Consider the following 21,247-nt stretch of genomic DNA (forward strand, 5'->3'; position numbering starts at 1 on the left):
ACAGTCCGTTTTGGTCATCCATGTGGTCATCCATGTGTTTCTGTGTGTCATCTGTGTGCAGTCCGTGTGACATCCATGTGACATCAGTGTGACAGGTACCAAAAAAAAAACACATGATACTGAAATGAAGGGTTTCTGTGTGTAAAAGATGTGCAAAGCTAGAAAAATGATAAATAAATGCTAGATAGATAAATATATGGATAGATAGAGGATAGATAGATAGATAGATAGATAGCTTGTACAACTATTTAGCAGAATTAATAAATATTAAAAAAAGACGTGGGGTCCCCCTAATTGTCATTACCAGCACAGGTACAGCAGCTATGGGCTGCAAACTTCAGCTGTACCTTTGCTGGTTTTGTAAAATAGAGGGGATCCCACTCTGATTTTTTTTAATTATTTTACAAAACATTTTTAAAAAAAAAGTGAAGTCCCCCCATTTATTCAAAACCAGTCAAGAGACAGCAGTCAACTAGGGGCTGGTATTATTAAAGTAGGAAGGGCCATGATTATTTGGCCCTACCCAGCGAAAAACTTGTAGCCCACAGCCGCCCCAGAAGTGGCACATCCATTAGATGCACTAATTCTGGCATTGTACCTGGATTTTGCAGTTGCCCTGGTGCGGTGGCAAATGGAGTAATATAAGGGGTTGATGCAAGCTGTGAATTGCCAGCTGGCATCAAGCCCTGGGAATAGTAATGGATGGGTTATAGTTGTAAATGATCACAAATAAAAAAAATATTTGTAATAAAAAAAAACCTGACACCAGCACTCGTTCACCACTTTATTTTAAAAAATAAAAATCCTTTTAGTTCCACCTTAATCCATAAGGAGACAAGTAGGTCCCATGACCTACCTCTAAAGAGAACCCTGAAAGACATAAAAGGAGAAACGTATTAAAGAAAAAAGACAAGAGACACCTTCATTCACCAATTTATTACCCATCACAACGCTAATCTGGTCCTCCGTAATCCATATGGAGATCCCACGTCGTTCCCAGGGTCAGCTGTCCCATTCTATGAAGAACAGAACTTTCCCTATAGGCTGAGACAGCAGCCACTGCCAGCGCTCACACTCTGCTGTGTGAGAACCATGGCACTGACCGGCAATGATCTCATGAGGGCATCATAGGTCACAGCATGTGGGTCACACAGCAGAGTGCGTGATTGTGATGTCAGGAGCTCACCACAGTTCATTGCTGTGATTCTGACACAAAGAAGTGTGAGAGTTGGCAGCTGTGACCAGCATACGTTCCATAGTTTGTCACTTTCTTTTAACCGCTTCAGTCTTCAAATGCTGTAAAGTGCTAAAAGATTTGAGTGGTCCATTCTTCTGGCAGTTTCTATTTGGAAGCCACTACTAGGACATCAGAAAAGACGTTTCAGGGAAATACTGCCAGCGTTTTCCCGAAGCATCTTCTACTTCAAAGACGATGTTGGTACGCCACTGTCTAAAACCTGGCAGTTTTTTTGAGCCAAAGGTAAAAAGTGGATTCATAAGAAAACAGAAATATTAAAGAAGAACTTTTATTTCTCTCTTTTGCTAAATCAATTCTGGTTATGGCAGACAACACATACAACGTATGTGAAATCCCCCTTAGGCCTCATTGAGACAACAGTTTTTATCTTTTTTGGGAAAAAACTGACCGATTTTCATTAGTGTTGGGTCTGTGTGGCAGTTTTTACCATCAATGTTTCATTAGTTTTTGCAAAAAAAAGCTGGTGGAAGTTTCTTTAAAGGAAACCTGTCGTGTCAAAAAACGCTATTAACCTCCAGATGTGGCAGAAATCTGCAGATTAATAGTGTTTTAAAGTCGGCTTGCTACTGTACTGAAAACAAGGAGGAAGTGAATGCTATTCCTCCTGGCAACCTCAGGCTTTCAGTCATAGGGTGCGGCCAGAGCAGTTTCAGTCACCACTCACTACATAGTGTGTGGCGGCTGTAACCGGCACTGACTGACAGCTGGCTCTGTACCGATGCACTGCTGACTGAGTCGTCTGTCGATCAGTGTTGGGCATGGTTACAGCCACCACTCACTGTATACTGAGCAGTGATTAAAACTTCTCAGATCTGTATTAACTTGCAGGTTATCCCCATATTTGCAGGTTAATAACATTTTTTAAAAGACAGGTTCCCTTTAATCCTCTTTTAGCAACAGTTGGGGGAAAGCCAACATCACAAGTATACAAGTAGGATGTCATCAGTGGGATATTTTGTTTACTAAACATAGACTTGCATTGGTGATTTTGACCCGAGGTTGTGATAAAAATACAATTGGTCCTCACAAAAACGTGTGATGAGGTGTAGCGTGGCACTTCTGGTAATAAGAAGGGGTCCTTCGATAGATTCCAAACCCGTAATGCGGAGATCAAGTAATCCCAAAAGTGTGAAAAATTGCTTTTTTTTTTGCAATGTGGTGAATCCAGTTATGGGTGAAAACGTTTCGGTCTTCACTCAGACCTTCATCAGTTCAATGTGCTGCCACATCTGAGATTGCTTGGATTGGTGGCGTGGAGAAAACACAACGGTGTCCGCCGCTGACAGGAACAGGCGGACACCACTGTGTTTTCTCCATGCCACCAAATCCAAGCAATCTCAGATGGGGAAGCATGTTGAACTGATGAAGGTCTGAGTGAAGACCGAAACGTTTTCACCCATAACTGGATCACCTAATTGCCAAATAAAAGCGATTTTCACACTTTTGGGAGTGCTCGGATTACTTGACTTCACAAAAACATGGACCTGTGAACAGACTCATAGGATATAATGGATTTCTGTTTTATCCGCGAAAAACACTGATACAACATGTATGTGAAAAATGGGCATCTGAATGAAGCCTCATAGTTGTAAACTGGAAAGCCATAAACATTATAGTGACAATAGTATGGAGTTCCATAGCTGTGAAAAACTTTATATATTATTATTTCATTATTTCCTTGTCAAAACATTTATCATCTAGTCCAGTCACCTAGAACCAGAGGCCACCATTCTGCATTCACTGTAATCTGGTCTGGCATGGAGAGGAGCAGAAGAGATCAACTAAAATGTAGAGAGGATGGAGTCAAGAGCTGGTCCAGTCGCCTTTAATGAATCTGCAACAGGGGGAAGGAATATTCAGAAATAGATATTTATGATATGGACAAATGGGAAGTCAAGAACTGTTAAGAACTCCCAATTTTATAGCGTTGAGTGAAAGCCAAGATGAACGTTGGGCATGTAAATATCATTCTTAGAGAACCTACGAGAAGATGTGTTGCATCCTTGGGATTTTTTGTCAATTTAGTTCCATGACATAAAAAAAAGCTAATTTAATAATAAACATGAATCAGTACCACAAGAAAAGTACAGACAGGAAATGAAAACTAGAACAGCAATAATAATCTATATAGATGTTGAGAGGTAGAAACGGCCTACTAAATAGGTCAGAGTACTTGTTTGTCCAAGTGGTTTTATGTGAAGGACCATGTTCTTGAAATAGATATCTGCAGCCCCTTCAATACATCCGTAGTATAAAGTGGGAAAGAAAGCATTTACGTTTTTCTGGTATTTACAGGGGGAATTTTATATATTATTACTCAATCATTCAAAACAGACAAAGTGGTGTGTCTTAACCTACATATTGGTCTACTGAATTATCACTAAGGCATATTGTCTGCAGCTCTGTTCGTGACACTGATATTTGGCTATACAGCGTAGTATTCTGACGTTTACCCTATGTCACCGCAGGGATGGATGTCATAATTGAATAAACCACCCGGCTAATCTATTTTGGTGTGAACTTTGTAATGTACTTAGGCTTTGTGCTCACAGTATAAATTAGTGTAATTGCAGGTAATGCTGCTGTGACCAGACATCTGATTTGTTTATTTGCGGAGCTATAGGCTTGGCCAGCACATGGTGTGTGACACACGGTGTATTAAGTGCTCCCTCATACAAGAGAAAATATGATAGTAAATTGTCTGTTGATAGACTTATACAACAGGAGAACAAGGTGCTGTACCACTTCATTAAAGAAATTAAGGTTGAATCCTAAATATATATGTTAATTGAATTAATTTAATTCTGGGCATTGACATTATGGAATTGTGGTTTCATCATCACTTAAGAGTACTGTACACGCTGCGATATCGGTACCGATATCGCTAGCGAGCGTACCCACCCCCATCGGTTGTGCGTCACGGGCAAATCGCTGCCCGTGGCGCACAACATCGCTAACACCCGTCACACGGACTTACCTTCCCTGCGACGTCGCTCTGGCCGGCGATCCGCCTCCTTTCTAAGGGGGCGGTTCGTGTGGCGTCACAGCGACGTCACACGGCAGCCATCCAATAGCAGAGGAGGGGCGGAGATGAGCGGCAGGAACATGTCACCCACCTCTTTCCTTCCTCATTGCCGGTGGACACAGGTAAGGAGATGTTCGTCGTTCCTGCAGTGTCACACATAGCGATGTGTGCTGCCGCAGTAACGACGAACAACATCGTACCTGCAGCAGGAACGATATTTGGAAAAGTAGCGACGTGTCAACGAGCAACAATTTTTCATGTTTTTGCGCTTGTTGATCTTCGCTCCTTGGTGTCACACGCTGCGATGTCACTAACGGCGCCGGATGTGCATTACTAACGACGTGACCCCGACGATATATCGTTAGCGATGTCGCAGCATGTAAAGCACCCTTTAAAGGGAACCTGTCACCAGATTTGGCGACTATGAACTGCGGCCACCACCACTGAGCTCTTATATACAGCATTCCAGACTAAAAGCCAAGACTGCACTGTAGAAAGTAAAAAACACTTTTATAACACTTACTTAGGGGGGCGGTCTGGTACAATGGGTATCGCTTCTTGCTGGTCCGGCGCCTCCTCTCTGCGGCGATCGCCATCCTTCTTCCTTTGAGGCCCGTGTGTATAACATGTTAAACGTCCTATGCAGGCGCACTTTGATCTGCCCTTCTCTGGGCAGATCAAAGTATTGTAGTGCACATGCGTGGGCGGTCTTTAACCTTTCGTCACTCCTGCGCATTACAGTACTTTGATCTGCCCTCAGCAGGGCAGAGAGAAGTGCGCCTGTGCAGGACCGCAATGCCAGCCTGGGCTAGATAGAAGGAGGACAGAGATCACCGAAGAGAGGAGGCAGTGAACAGGAGAGAGGAGGCACCGGACTGGAGAGCAGAGACCAGACCACACCCTTGGTGAGTATTATAACAGTGTTTTTTTACGTTTTACAGTGTGGCCTGGCCTCTTATATACAGTATTCTGGAATGCCGTATATAAGATCTCACTGGTGGTGGCCGCAGCTTATAGTTGCCAAATCTGGTGACAGGTTCCCTTTAAAAAAAATATGGTTGCAGGTGAAGAGACACTTTTGATAATTTTCTGTTTCTCTACTTTTTGCTACTTTACAGTAGACCTGGTAGGACGAGAATGTTTTCAGATTTGTATTAGTTATTTTAGGTTTTAATGTAAAGTGTAAGCAGTTTCAGGATCTCAATGTCACTTGTCCCCGGCGGAGGATGCAACAGTGTAACAATACAACGGAGGGCCATGGTGCTCCAGAGAGCAGAGTGGGGTCACCTCCTAACACTTACCTGAGGCTAATCACTGCACCCCTTAAAGGGAACCTGTCAGATCCAATATGCACCCAGAACCACAATCAGTTCTGGGTGCATATTTCTAATTCCTACCTAACTATCCCTGTATACACTAGCATAGATAAAGACATCTCTAGAAAAAGTATTTCTAAAGATCTTTTATCGTATGCTAATGAGCGAGGGCATTAGTCCCATGGGCGTTAGTTCCTCGGTCAGTCACCGACATTAGCATGTTAGTACGTCCCTGTGGGTGTGCTATCATGCTAATGAATGTGCAGCGTCAGTGGATGATCTCACTCACCTCTCCACCGCCATTGCGTCAGTTTGAAGCCAGGATGTGTACACCCGGCTTCATAGTGCACATGACCCAAACTCATGTGCACTGAGCCGAAATCCCCCGTTGGACGCAATGGCGGCGGAGAGGTGAGTGAGATCATCCTGTGACACTGCGTATTCATTAGCATGATAGCACACCCACAGGGACGTACTAACATGCTAATGGGGGCGACTGACCAGGGAAATAACGCCCAGAGGGCTAGTGCCTTTGCTCATTAGCATACAATAAAAGATCTTTAGAAATACTTTTTCTAAAGATCTCTTTATCTATGCTAGTGTATACAGGGACAGTTAGGTAGGGATTAGCCATATGCATCCAGAACTGCACGTCGTTCTGGGTGCATATTGCACCTGACAGGTTCACTTTAATGTTCCTAGATGGGTCCTTTTCCCCGTATGTCGATCACATGCCTAGGCCCTCGCTGGGCCTATACTTACCTTGACTAGTGAGGCCAGTGAGACTGTAGTCTTGCTATTGCAATAAAACAACATGAGGCTGGAAGGACAAACAGGTGGGGAAAGACACAATAAATAACACTCCAGCATGAACTTCTCAGCTGCAACTGAAGTGACACCTCAGCTTTCTCCAGAGACTGGGTCCTTCCAAGTGGATAGCATAGGTATGAGCTATAGCTGGCATAGGAAGGAGTGAGGAGTGGATACTTATAGCAGAAGGGAGTGGCTACAGCTGAGATTACAACTACCTGTTATATCACTGCAGGACAGAAATGAACCTTAACCCCTTAAGTACTGGATGGAATAAAAATACGCTGCAACTCAGGGTAAATGACAAGTAGAACCCTATTTGAGAACCTGCATATCCTAGGAGTGCCATATTTTCTCAACTATATTTCAGTCATGCAGTCTTGCCTGGAGTAATTACAGTCATTGCTCATAGTACTGAGTGTGGTAGCTGTAAGCAATGGTATGCCCCGGCTCTGACTGACAGCTGGCTCTGCATTGATGCACCAGAGAAATGGCTTTTCAGTCAAAGTGCCAGGGCATGCTTACAGCTGCTGCGCAGTGACTGTAATTACTCCGGGCACACCTGCTTGACCAAAAGCTGTCATCTCCTGGGAGAAATAAAGTTAATTTTGTCCTGGGTGCTACACTTTCAGCACTGCGGCTGGCAACCTCCATAAACTTATCACCTCCCCATAACCCCAGATTAACCCTATATCTGAATGTTAATAGCGTTATCTGACATAACAGTTTCCCTTTAATAGATTTCCCGCAAAATGTTTGTACCACTTTATATACACGATCCGTAATTTGTGTACTGCATCTTCAAACCATTCTAATCTACTATAGTTATGATGAAGCTTTTTTTTGCTCTACCATAGCAGTGTGCCGCAATCTTTGGCCAATAATAGTGCACTGTAAATGAGCTGGTATTTTTGTGTATGTGATAATGTACACATTACATTTGTGAGCCTACTGTAATGTGATCATTTTGATCTGATAACATATTTGAAGAAGTGACCAATGTACCCTAAAAATATCATAGAATGGTAGAGTTAGAAGGGACCTCAAGGGCATCGAGTCCAACCCCCTGCGAGCACAGGTTTTCCTAAATCACCCCAGCTATATGTTTATCCAGCTTCTGTTTGAAGATTTCCATTGATGGAGAGCCCACTACCTCCCGTGGCAGCCTGTTCCACTCTCTGACTGTCTGCCAGAAAGTTTTTCCTAATGTCTAATCTGAATCTCTTTCCTTTTAGTTTCATCCTATTGCTTCTAGTACTTCCTTGTGCTAATGAGAATAGGGTATTTCCTTTTGCACTGTGACTACCTTTCAGATATTTGTAGACCGCGATTAAGTCTCCTCTCTGCCTTCTATTTTGCAAATTAAACATTCCTAGTTCTTTTAGCCAGTCTTCATAGGACATGGTTTGCAGACCTTCTACCATCTTGGTTGCTCCTGTCTGGACTTGCTCCAATATATCGATGTATTTCTTGAAACGGGGCTCCCAGAACTGTACAAAGTATTCCAGATGTGGTCTGACCAGGGCAGAGAATAGGGGAATAATTGATCTAGATTCAATCATTGTATTGATACATCCCAGAATTTTGTTGGCCTGTTTAGCTGCAGCACCGAACTGTTGGCTCATGTTAAATCTGGGATCTACTATTATGCGCAAGTCCTTTTCCCCGGTGCTATCACCTAGTTCTAGTCCTCCCATACTATACTGTATATGCTTTTTACATTTCTTTTACCCAGATGCAGGACTTTTTATTTGTCCCAGTTAAACACCATTCTGTTTGCCTTCGCCCATTGTTCGAGTGTGTCTAGATCCTTTTGAATTCACTCTTTCCTCTCTAGTGTTGGCTACTCCTCCTATCTTCGCATCATCTGCAAATTTTATGAGTTTCCCAATACTTCTGTTGTCCAGATAACTTATAAAGATATTAAACAGTACTGGGCCCAGGACAGAGCCTTGAGGCATTCCACTTTTTACTTCTCTCTAGCTTGATGTGTAGCCATTTTGTATTACTCGTTGTGCATGATCATTAAGCCAGTTGTGAATCCATCTAACCGATTTTTGTCTATTCCATACTTGATAATTTTTTCAATGAGGATATTATGTGATACTTTATCGAATGAAGTCAAAGTATACTATATCCATGGTATTCCCCTTGTCCAATCATTCATCGACTTTGCTGTAGAAGGAAATCAGGTTGGTCTGACAACATTTTTTGGTCATAAAGCCATGCTGGCTCTGGTTAATTAATACCTTCTCATCCAGGTATCAAAGTAAATGTTCCTTGACAATTTGCTTGAAAAATTTTTCTGCTATGGAGGTCAGGATTACTGGCCTGTAATTCCCTCGACCCTCCTTTTTCCCTTTTTTGTAGGGACCATTCCTGTTACCCATGACTTATTGAAGATTATGGCAAGCGGTTCTATTATTTCCTCTACTATCTCTTTCATGAGTCTAGAGTGTAAATCATCTGGTCTTGGAACTTGATTTCCTTTATGTTGGCTAAGTGTTCTCCTATAAATCCTTTGCTGGTAGCTTGGATTACTCATGACCATCACTCCTATCATGATTATTGTTGATGCTTGCATTAGTTTTTTGGGAGAAGACAAATTTGAAATACGACTTTAGTATCTCCACCTGCTGTTCCACCTTGTTGTCTGTTTCACCTTTTTCATTCTGCAGGACTCCAATGGTCTCCCTCATTTTTCTTTTGCTTTTAACATACCCCCAAAATCTTTTTATCATACTCTAGGCCTTTTTTACAAGCCCAAATATGACAATCTGCATAGTTATAAAACACGTTTTTGTTCCCCTAGAAGAGTGTATATCACTTCTATCAGATAGGAATAAATAAATATTAATAATTGAAAATAATTGGATTGAAACTGGTAGTTTTCTATATTGGCCATACAATATACATTAGTACCAAACTGTTTTTCCTAGTTCCGATAAAGACTGAAGAAGCCTTTAATTGGTGGTTTAAACACCCAAAGGCACGTGGGAGGTTAATTTAATCCCAAATCTAATTCTTAACATGAATCCAGGCTACAAAGTGGCTCAAGTTGTTCGTACTTATCCCTATTTGTTTTGTTGGTGGATACTTTGTTGTGTTCCATTGAAGAAGGTTGTAGTCCAGGCAGTCAGGATTTCATTTGAACTCCCCCAGACTGTGGGAGGTCTAGTTTCAATTACAGCTTTCATCAAACTTGCTGTCTATTCATGGTCCCTTACTAAGGTGAAATTAATCTCTAGACATGTATATGAACAGCTGAATGTATCCGGTTGCACTTTATAGTGTAATATCCTAGCTAACTATTTCCTATTTAGCAGTGGTAGTAGCACTGAGCCCATACACATGCTGTTTCATGGTGCAAATGGGAGAGCCTACTCCTTTTGTTCAATTTGGGTGAGCATCCGGTGATGTAATCAAAGCTATTTTGAGCAGGACAATTTCAGAGAACTATTTATGTGTAAATTCTTCACGTAAGATCACAGTTTTCCAAAAATTCAGTGGAAAGTCATCAACTACTGTGAAATGCACCAGCCTATTTTTAAGTTTAGCATTTTTCCCTTCTTGTGCATTTATTGGAGCAGCGCTATTACAGCAATAACTAGCTTTTCCTTTTATTACATAAAAAAAGGAAATTCCTTAAAGGGAACCTGTCAGGTCCAATATGCACGCAGAGCCACAGCAGTTCTGGATGCATATTGCATCTCCCTGCCTAACTGTCCCTGTATTGGTCTTCTGAAGCAGCCCTGCGAAACACGTGTCAGGACCTCTCCCATGCTTCAGTATTGGTGTACCCCTGATATTTGACAGTAGGTATGGTCTCCAGGTGCCTATTCACTTTTAATGTTTTTGTACACATGTTTTTTGTATCTGATACTCTTTGTAAGTGAATGGCCCTGATGTGACCTCGTCTGTCTACTATTGTTAATATATGAGGTTTGTTGTTTTTTTTACTTGGACTGTGATCCTTACTATTCTGTATTTATAACCCTATATCTTATACTAGATACCATTGTCAATATATAAGGGTCTCCTATTTATTAAGACTACATAATTACATAGTTACTTAGGTTGAAAAAAGACCTAGGTCCAGCTAGTTCACCCTTCCTCCACCAGTTCTACATTTGGTCACTAAGTCATTTATAACCAACAATGTTGTGTATACTGCAGAAATCATCCAGCCCTTTTTTTAAAAGCTGTTATAGTATCTGCCATTACTGCGTCTTGTGGTAGGGCATTCCACAGTCTGACTGCTCTAACTGTAAAGAACCCTTTCCTATTTAGCTGCCAGAATCGCTTTTCTTCCACTCGCAGTGTATGCCCCCTGGTCCTTAGTATTGGCTTTGGAAGAAATAAGTCATTTGCCAGTCCTTTATATTGACCACACATGCATTTATACTATATTCCTTACTATTTTGTATATGTGACCCTTTTTGCTGTACATGTGGATATACCTCTCCTGTATGGGATTTTGTTTTCCCCTAACCTCCTATCCTGGTTTTTGTATATCTTTTCATTTTTATGGATTTTTAATCCACTGGCCATCTTTATCTGGCTGTACGTATGTGCACTTTATAATAAAAGCAGCTTAAAAGACTACATGGTCCGCTATCTATGTGTTATTACTTTCTTCATGTACGCCATAAGGCTCCCCATGTCTTCATTGTTTATGTCCCTGTATCTAGTAGTATAGATAAAGAGATCTTTAGAAAAAGTGTTTCAAAAGATTCTTTATAATATGCTAATAGGCCAGGGACTAGTCATAAGGGCGTTACTTCCCCCGACTAGTCAATAAATTCTAATCACCGCACACTCAGAAATAGTTTGCAGAAAGTGTTCAAAGTTTATTCACAAATATGGTACAGGGCAGTAGGTGGTGTCGGGAAATGAGCAACTAAAACAACGTTTCGGCCCAGCATGGGTCTTGTTCACGTCGCTCAGATATGCGGCGCAAGAGGCGCTCATGTGCCTATATCCATTAGTGGTAACCAATGGTGGGTACCTTCTCAGTCCTAGTCAATATAACGCACCATCGTCTTGTAGTGACAGGGTTCTACTTGTTATATAGCCTTAAGGAAGGAGATAGTGGCTCAAAACGTTCCCACGTCTTGTAGCGTCAGGGTTCTTATCGTTAAATAGCCTTTAAGATCAAGGTGATAAATCTGACACTGCAGCATCTTGTAATAGAAGGGTTCTGACAGTTGCATAGCCTTGCAATTGGAGAAGGTTCACATAACGCACCAGCGTCTTGGAATAGCAGGGTTTTATATAATTACTTAGCCTTTAAGATGAATATGGTTAATCTGACGTCCCAGAGCCTTGTAATGGCAGGGTACTACCTTAAAGGTCTGTACTCCCGCGCATGCATCCTGGTAGCTGTGTTTCTGTGGTAGTGTGAAAAAATGGCTATTTTTTTCATTTTTTTTTTGGGAGAAGGGGAGGAAGAATGGAAAATCGCTCAGCAGTGAAGGGGTTAAAAAAAACCAAACCAAAAAAACGAAAATGACCAAGTGAAAAATGATGACATTTACTTACACAATATTTTTACCCCCTTTGTCAGGTAAGGTTGAAAGCCTTCACAGAAGTATGGCAGCATAGCTGGGAAGACACTCTCAAAAGGAATGAAAGCCAAGACAATTTTATCACCTGTCAGAGGGGGAAGGAAACTGATTTTCCCCAAATCCAGTCCTAAGCAGTACATAATAGCAGCAGCACTAAAGGGGACACGTAGAAGAAATTACATTAAAACATTTATTTTAAGGCTGGATTTACACGACTGTATGGCAACCTATGCAAGTGCATCGGATGCGGTATGCTAATGACCATCAGCTCCTGCTGTGCTGCCAGCGTGAGCTGAGTGTCATGCAATTGTGATCTGAGCCTGCAATCAGCTCAAAGCTGCGGAGGAGAGGGCGGGATTATTCTCCCCATCTCCTCCATTGTCAGCTGATGCGATTATTGCATTGCACTCCGGTGTCATCCGAGTGCAGTCTGATGTTTCACTCGCACCCGTAGACTTGTATAGATGCAAGTGACACGTCTCTAACAATCGCAGCATGCTGTGACTTTTCGCTCATACAGAATTTGGATGAGAAAAAAGCCGACCATCTGCTCTCCCTCATTGAATAATATTGGTTCGAGTGCAATGTGAGATTTTCTCGCATTGCACTCGTCTGAGTCATACACTCATGAGAGCGTACCCTAAATAGCCTCTCCGGAGTTTTAATATGAACATTATTAATGTGTTAATCCTTAAATGTACAAGCAAAATAAAAAATGTTAATATCTGCAAAACCTGTTGGCGGTAATTTATGGAAATGTTGTCTCAGATTAAAAAATGTAGACAATTTAGTTCAATGCTTGAAATAAACCACAATCAGAAAGGCACACCCATCGTTTGTCAGTGAGTCACTTGTGTCCGCGAAGACTTTATCAGCATTGGGTTCCGACTTCCGATCCTTCTTCGCAATAGTCACAAGGACATTAGGAACTATTTGAACTTCTCTTCCCAGAAATTTTAAAGAATATCATTTTTTTTATACTACCAGTATAGGCCTTCTATGAATCTTCTTTATAAATTGTATCCATATTCTGTTCCTACTATGATAGCTCATTTACTGTATATTGTTACCTTTTATAGTCCATAATATTCTCTTATTGTTATAGGTAATGAGAAAGTCTTCACCGAAGAAGTCTAGGAGACAGGTACAGGCTGGATTAATGCTACACCTGTAATGTAAAATGAAAACAACTACACAACCAGGGGACAATTTCTAGGGGATACAGGGTTTGCAGTTGTACCCAAAAGGTTCTCCTGCACTATATGAGGACGCCAGTAAGATAAATCACCAATGATAGTTTGAGGCTGTTTCAGATTTTGCTTGGGGCTTAGGATCTTCAAGTTACTCTTAGATGATATAGCAAAACGGATTCCCTTTAACTGTGTTTAATAGCAATTGACTGCTAAAACTGCTAAAAACCAACAGGTTAAAGGGAACCTACAAATATATATAAAAAACTGACCCGCACATCCAACAAATTTGAACAGGTGCTAGCTGAAAAAACATAGTAACTATAAAATGCATACAGCTGCACATTGAAAAGCCAAAAATGTACAAGGGAAAATATGGCACTGCATCACTGCAAAAGAGAGATATTTTTAGTTTATGTATTGGCCAATGCATGTAAGCCCGGAAACCAACGGCAAGGTATAGCTCTGTAATCCGGGAACCTAACTTAAATGCCACACATCCGTGTCTGGGCAAAGGGAACATGTCAGGTGCAATATCCACCCAGAACCACGAGCTTTGGGTGCAAATTGCTAATCCCTGCCTAACTGTCCCTGTATTTAGTAGCATAGATAAAGAGATCTTTAAAAAAAGTATTATGATATGGTAAAGAGGCCAGCGACTAGTTGCAAGGGTGTTAATTCCTGCACTCATTCCGCTCTCTTAGCATGTTAGCACACCCACAGGGGTCCACAGGGGTGTGCTAACATGCTATTCAATGTCCATGGCCCAGCATCATCGGCAGTGATGCGTGTACCTGTGTCCGTTGCACCACCTCAGATGCCGAGCTTAGGGTCAGTGCACATGGATCAGAAGTCACTGCACTTCCGGTCATGCACTCTAGACCTCTCTGAAGCTGGGACGCGTACACCAGGCTTCATAGTGCACATCACCAGAAGTGCTGGGACTTCTGATCCATGCCAAACATTGATCTCCCAGCAGTGGATTTATTGAAAATGGCACCCGGAGGTGGCATGTGCGCAGATGAGATCTCAGCTTGTCATTGAGCTGAGAGCTTAATCTGCACACGTGCCATTTGTTTGAAACCCGCACCGCCGACAGAGCATCTGGGACACCCGCCGCACCGGCCTGCTCCACACAGCCAGCACAGCCCGACCACTGTCAGCACAGCCCACACCACTGCCAGCAGAGCCCCCACTGCTGCAAGCAGCATCAACCTACTCCAGCACCACCTCTGCCTCCTGTGACTCCGCTTCACCACTGCTGCCGACCCTCCCCTCTGGTAAGACACCACCGGAGTATAAGATGGACCCCTTTTTTTCTTTTTACCTTTTTTAATCTCTAAATTTGGAGTATGTCTTATAATCCGGTGCGTCTTATAAAACAAAAAATACGGTATGTCGTCAACCTTTCATTTACCAAAAAACTAAAATCCCATACTCCATGCCATCTTCTCAGTCCAGAAAATAAGCAACGCTTAGGCTACTTTTACACATCAGTTTTTTTGCCATCATGCACAATCCGGTAGAAAAACTGATCTGTCAGAAAAATGGATCCGTCACATCAGTTTTTTCCATGCGTTTTTTCCGTTTTTCGACTGATCCATTGTGACACTGAGCATGCTCAGTTTACAAAAACACAATCTGTCGTTGAATTTTGTCACAGAATGGATAACGCTGCATCCGGCACCCCTAGGCTTCCGTTATACAACATGCCGGACGGCGCCGGATCAAAAAACGTGCCATGCTGCATCCTTTCCGGCAGCAGACGTCACATGCAACACAAGGCCCTCGAGCACAATCCGGCGCTAATACAAGTCAATGAGGAATAAAACGGATCCGGCGCCGGATCCGTTTTATCCGCATTTCGCCGGATTGGGCCTGACGGCAAAAACCGGATGTGTGAAAGCACCCTTAGAAATGTATCTTGTTTGTGGATGTTTTTTTCCAATCACACCTCACCGAGTCAATGGAGTTACAGTATTAAATATATATGTGTATATTCATGCTAGCGCGGTCTTTTTTGCAAATTATCACATCTTTGTGTAGGAAATTTACAGTCATAACAACAGAATCTTCTCTGTCAAGAATGAGAACGTGGGTGGTCTTTGTAGAACAATTTCTCGAATCCTTGCGTTTTTTAATTGAACTCACTTCAATCCCTTTATATTCAAAACATGAAAGAAGGAAAAAAAAAAGGAAAAATGAAATGTTTTCAGCTTTGAGACAAATATAAATCAAGCTCTGTGATAACTTTGCTCAGATTCTAGCTTTAGTAATGACTTTGGTATTGCAAATCGTCTGAAGCACTGACCAAATAGATATGTTTTCTAAGCCATTTGTAATAGTGTCTGCAGCTGTTAACAGTTCACAGAATAAAGAACATATTATTCATCGGAGCTTAAAATGTGCATGACTTACATTGCACAGAAGTCAGAATGTCTTCTTGACTCTCGGCCAGGAAAATCTTTAAAAACTGGAGAATTTCTTTTCACCATCCGAGTCAACATGCTGCACATTGTGTTGTTATAATCGCTGCTTGCTAACCATGAACGTGTCCATTGTTTGATGAGATGTACGGCCTGTACTGTTTTGTTTTTATTTATTCTGCATTCTTCATTATAATGCTCTTTGCTTTCCTTTTTTTTTCTTGCAGACCAGAAAGATTGCCATTGAGCTACTCACAAAGCTGAACTAACGCAGTGTGTTAAAAAAATGTTAGCAATTCGAAGAAGTTATAAAAATTTATAAGTTGGCTTGACTCTGTGCAAATGTCTGCATATTTTAATACAAATAGCTAATGCAAATGTTTATTCTTTACATCTACTCTGGAAAATCTGGAAGGAGAGATTTATTTTTTTTTCTACATAGGTTTAAAATAATAGTTTGCTGTGTTCAAAAGGCAGCCTACGACAAAAGTCGGAATGCATGTTGTACGTCTGTGTTGAAACTCAAGTGTCCTTTTTATACAAGGTCTTACAGAAAATTACGTATCTTTATGGTACACCATAGTAGTTGGTACAACTGAGTGGAGAAAGCATGTAAAGTTTGGAATATATAATTAGGCTCTAGATTCATGCACCAGTCTACAGGTAGATCTCAGGAATACCACAGTTTCTTTAGTATTTATATACAGTGCCTACAAGTAGTATTCAACCCCCTGCAGATTTAGCAGGTTTGATAAGATGCAAATAAGTTAGAGCCTGCAAACTTCAAACAAGAGCAGGATTTATTAACAGATGCATAAATCTTACAAACCAACAAGTTACGTTGCTCAGTTAAATTTTAATAAATTTTCAACATAAAAGTATGGGTCAATTATTATTCAACCTCTAGGTTTAATATTTTGTGGAATAACCCTTGTTTGCAATTACAGCTAATAATCGTCTTTTATAAGACCTGATCAGGCCGGCACAGGTCTCTGGAGTTATCTTGGTCCACTCCTCCATGCAGATCTTCCCCAAGTTATCTAGTTTCTTTGGGTGTCTCATGTGGACTTTAATCTTGAGCTCCTTCCACAAGTTTTCAATTGGGTTAAGGTCAGGAGACTGACTAGGCCACTGCAACACCTTGATTTTTTCCCTCTTGAACCAGGCCTTGGTTTTCTTGGCTGTGTGCTTTGGGTCGTTGTCTTGTTGGAAGATGAAATGACGACCCATCTTAAGATCCTTGATGGAGGAGCGGAGGTTCTTGGCCAAAATCTCCAGGTAGGCCGTGCTATCCATCTTCCCATGGATGCGGACCAGATGGCCAGGCCCCTTGGCTGAGAAACAGCCCCACAGCATGATGCTGCCACCACCATGCTTGACTGTAAGGATGGTATTCTTGGGGTCGTATGCAGTGCCATCCAGTCTACAAACGTCACGTGTGTGGTTGGCACCAAAGATCTCGATCATGGTCTCATCAGACCAGAGACCCTTGAACCAGTCTGTCTCAGAGTCCTCCAAGTGATCATGAGCAAACTGTAGACGAGCCTTGACATGACGCTTTGAAAGTAAAGGTACCTTACGGGCTCGTCTGGAATGGAGACCATTGCGGTGGAGTACGTTACTTATGGTATTGACTGAAACCAATGTCCCCACTGCCATGAGATCTTCCCGGAGCTCCTTCCTTGTTGTCCTTGGGTTAGCCTTGACTCTTCGGACAAGCCTGGCCTCGGCACGAGTGGAAACTTTCAAAGGCTGTCCAGGCCGTGGAAGGCTAACAGTAGTTCCATAAGCCTTCCACTTCCGGATGATGCTCCCAACAGTGGAGACAGGTAGGCCCAACTCCTTGGAAAGGGTTTTGTACCCCTTGCCAGCCTTGTGACCCTCCACGATCTTGTCTCTGATGGCCTTGGAATGCTCCTTTGTCTTTCCTATGTTGACCAAGTATGAGTGCTGTTCACAAGTTTGGGGAGGGTCTTAATTACTCAGAAAAGGCTGGAAAAAGAGATAATTAATCCAAACATGTGAAGCTCATTGTTCTTTGTGCCTGAAATACTTCTTAATACTTTAGGGGAACCAAACAGAATTCTAGTGGTTTGAGGGGTTGAATAATAAATGACACTCTGAATAAACTTTTCACAATTTAAAAAAAAAAAAAAAAAAAAGAAATAACATTCTTTTTTGCTGCAGTGCATTTCACACTTCCAGGCTGATCTACAGTCCAAATGTCACAATGCCAAGTTAATTCCGAATGTGTAAACCTGCTAAATCTGCAGGGGGTTGAATACTACTTTGTAGGCACTGTAAGCACAGTACTTAAGGCTTACTCCAAAAATAGCAACTTATCCCTTATATAAGGGTTAGGAGATAACTTGCTTATCGCCGGTGGTCTGACAACTGGGACCTTCAGTGATCCTGAGAAGGGAGTATGGAATCTATGGGACTGCCAAAATAGCAAGGACTGTACTAAGATTTCTTTGGCAGCTTCATGTACAATGAATGGTGTGGAGGCCGAGAAAGTGCACCTGCGCTCCATTTAAAGGAAACTTGTCAGGTGCAATATGCACCCAGAACCACGAGCAGTTCTGAGTGCACATTGCTAATTCCTGCCTAACTGTCCCTGTACCTAGTAGCATACATAAAGAGATCTTTAGAAAAAGTATTTCTAAAGATCTTTGATGACATGCTAATAAGAGCAGGGACTAGTCGGAAGGGTGTTAGTTCCTGCACTCATTCCGCCCTCTTAACATCTTAGCATGCCCACAGGGGAATACTAACATACTATTCAATACAGCATCACCAGCGGTAATGCGCGTACTTGTGTCCGCTGTCACCATTGATCAGAAGTCCTGGAACTTCCGGTCATACGCACTAGAACCGGCTTCATACTTCACATGACCGGAAGTGCATAGCATTCAGATCAGAGTGGACATCGGATACAGGTACGCGCATCACCGCTGGTGATTCCGCATTGAATAACATGTTAGCACACCCCTGTGGGCGTGCTAACATGCTAAGATCGCCTTGCGACTAGTCCCTGTGCTCATTAGCATATCATATAAGATCTTTAGAAATACTTTTTCTAAAGATCTCTTTATCTAAGTTACTAGATACAGGGACAGTTAGGCAGGGATTAGCAATGTGCACCCAGAACTGCTCATGGATCTGGGTGCATATTGCACCCGACAGTTTAACTTTAAGGCCCCCTTCACATGTCCATGTTTCCGGTACGTGTATTCAATGGGTTTGTTCACACATCTGTGTTTTGACACGGACCATGTGTCCGTGTGGAGCACATGCGTGTCCGTGTGCTTCACATGGCGACATGTCCGTTTTTGTCCAGTAGCACGGATGTCACACAGACTGCAAACTGATGTGATCCGTGTGACAACAGTGAGGACACCGCACTGAAATTAAATTTTTTTTTTCTTACCTGTCTCCGGCTCTGCTGTTGCTTCCGGGTCCTACTTATTATACCACATGAATATTCACTGCACTGACTGCTGACCTGGAAGCAAGTGTGACAGCAGTGCCGTGGAAATGTAAGTATAAAAGTTCATGCTGTCCATTTGCTATCCAGATGTCACACAGACAGCACACTGATGAAACACACTGACACACAGATGGCACACAGAACTCAACGGAACGTGCAAAACGTTCAATTTTTACACGGACATGTGAAGAGGGCCTAAGATAAAGCTCTTCAGTAGTGATGATCAAGTAATGAGCGTAACCGAGCACTCCGATGCTCAATCGATTATCGAGCAGTGTCGAGCACACTCACTCATCACTACACTGCAAAGTCATATTCTCATGATTACTGGGTCCCAGCCGTCAGCCGTCCAGCAATCAATAATTTATCCTGTCAGGAGCCACACTGATATCCCATTGTTGGTTATTCATATTCCATGTACTCCCCATGAATAAAATGTTAGATAAAGAATGAATCAAACCGAGATTAAAACTGATTTTTTAAGGTAACAGCACAAACACTCATAAAGATAACAACTGCCGGTCAATAATGATGCTGTGCGTTATTCAAGAAACGTGGTTTATTGATTCAACGCGTTTCAAAGCTGCCTCGCTTCTTCATCAGGAATATGAAAAACCACAAACCACTGCTCGTCCATAATTTCTGCTTATGTTTTGTTACAGCTACTTAGTCATATGAAAAAGTTTGGGCACCCCTATTAATGTTAATCTTTTTTCTTTATAACAAATTGGGTTTTTGCAACAGCTATTTCAGTTTCATATATCTAATAACTGATGGACTGAGTAATATTTCTGGATTGAAATGAGGTTTATTGTACTAACAGAAAATGTGCAATCCGCATTTAAACCAAATATGACCTGTTCAAAAGTATGGGCACCCTTATCAATTTCTTGATTTGAACACTCCTAACTACTTTTTACTGACTTACTAAAGCACTAAATTGGTTTTTTACTTTGAACTTCATAGGCAGGTGTATCCAATCATGAGAAAAGGTATTTAAGGTGGCCACTTGCAAGTTGTTCTCCTATTTGAATCTCCTATGAAGAGTGGCATCATGGGCTCCTCAAAACAACTCTCAAATGATCTGAAAACAAAGATTATTCAACATAGTTGTTCAGGGGAAGTATACAAAAAGTTGTCTCAGAGATTTAAACTGTCAGTTTACACTGTGAGGAACATAGTAAGGAAATGGAAGAACACAGGTACAGTTCTTGTTAAGCCCAGAAGTGGCAGGCCAAGAAAAATATCAGAAAGGCAGAGAAGAAGAATGGTGAGAACAGTCAAGGACAATCCACAGACCACCTCCAAAGACCTGCAGCTTCATATTGCTGCAGATGGTGTCAATGTGCATTGGTCAACAATACAGAGCATGTTGCACAAGGAGAAGCTGTATGGGAGAGTGATGCAAAAGAAGCAGTTTCTGCAAGCACGCCACAAACGGAGTCGCCTGAGGTATGCAAAAGCACATTTGGACAAGCCAGTTACATTCTGGAAGAAGGTCCTGGGGACTGATGAAACAAAGATTGAGTTGTTTGGTCATACAAAAAGGCGTTATGCATGGAGGCAAAATAACACGGCATTCCAAGAAAAGCACTTGCTACCCACAGTAAAATTTGGTGGAGGTTCCATCATGCTTTGGGGCTGTGTGGCCAATGCCGGCACCGGGAATCTTATAAAAGTTTAGGGTTGCATGGATTCAACTCAGTATCAGCAGATTCTTGACAATAATGTGCAAGAATCAGTGACGAAGTTGAAGTTACGCAGGGGATGGATATTTCAGCAAGACAATGATCCAAAACACCGCTCCAAATCTACTCAGGCATTCATCTAGAGCAACAATTACAATGTTCTGGAATGGCCATCCCAGTCCCCAGACCTGAATATCATTGAACATCTGTGGGATGATTGGAAGCGTGCTGTCCATGCTCGTCGACCATCAAACTTAACTGAACTGGAATTGTTTTGTAAATAGGAATGGTCAAATATACCTTCATCCAGGATCCAGGAACTCATTAAAAGCTACAGGAAGCGACTAGAGGCTGTTATTTTTGCAAAAGGAGGATCTACAAAATATTAATGTCACTTTTATGTTGTGTTGAGGTGCCCATACTTTTGCACTGATCAAATTTTGTTTAAATGCGGATTGCACATTTTCTGTTAATACA

The sequence above is a fragment of the Anomaloglossus baeobatrachus genome, chromosome 5 (assembly GCF_048569485.1).
Source record: "Anomaloglossus baeobatrachus isolate aAnoBae1 chromosome 5, aAnoBae1.hap1, whole genome shotgun sequence".
NCBI classification, from domain to species: Eukaryota; Metazoa; Chordata; class Amphibia; order Anura; family Aromobatidae; genus Anomaloglossus; species Anomaloglossus baeobatrachus.